The following is a 460-nucleotide window of genomic DNA, read 5'->3' on the forward strand; positions in this document are numbered from 1 at the left end:
ATTCATGTTCTCTTTATTTTTCTTCCGTTATTTTTACATTTCTTTAGAAATTTGACCAAAGAAAATACTTCAGATAAGCTAAACAACTCATAGTAAGCTTGTGAAACATTTCATACCCTCTCATCATAAAAATTACAGGTTGGCGTGCCGCTGTCCGGTAAATTGTGAGAAACTTGCATACACATTGTAAAGTATATTTAAAAATGTATTTAAGAATGTACTATATATATTCCAAAAAATATTAAGTGAATGTTCTAAAACAATATACATTAATATATTTATCTATATGTATTTATCTCATGTGACTGAGGATTACAAATTCCGAACAATTCTAGATTTATTTTCAGCAAGTAATATTACTTGATTTTATAATGATGATGATGTTAAATTCATCATTTAGAGAAAGACATTGATATACAATATATATGTAAGTTATTATCTACCATGTTATACTTAGATA

Source organism: Penaeus japonicus, unplaced genomic scaffold (assembly GCF_977035675.1).
Source record: "Penaeus japonicus unplaced genomic scaffold, GWHDUDI00000001_assembly GWHDUDI00000004, whole genome shotgun sequence".
In the NCBI taxonomy this organism is placed as follows: Eukaryota; Metazoa; Arthropoda; class Malacostraca; order Decapoda; family Penaeidae; genus Penaeus; species Penaeus japonicus.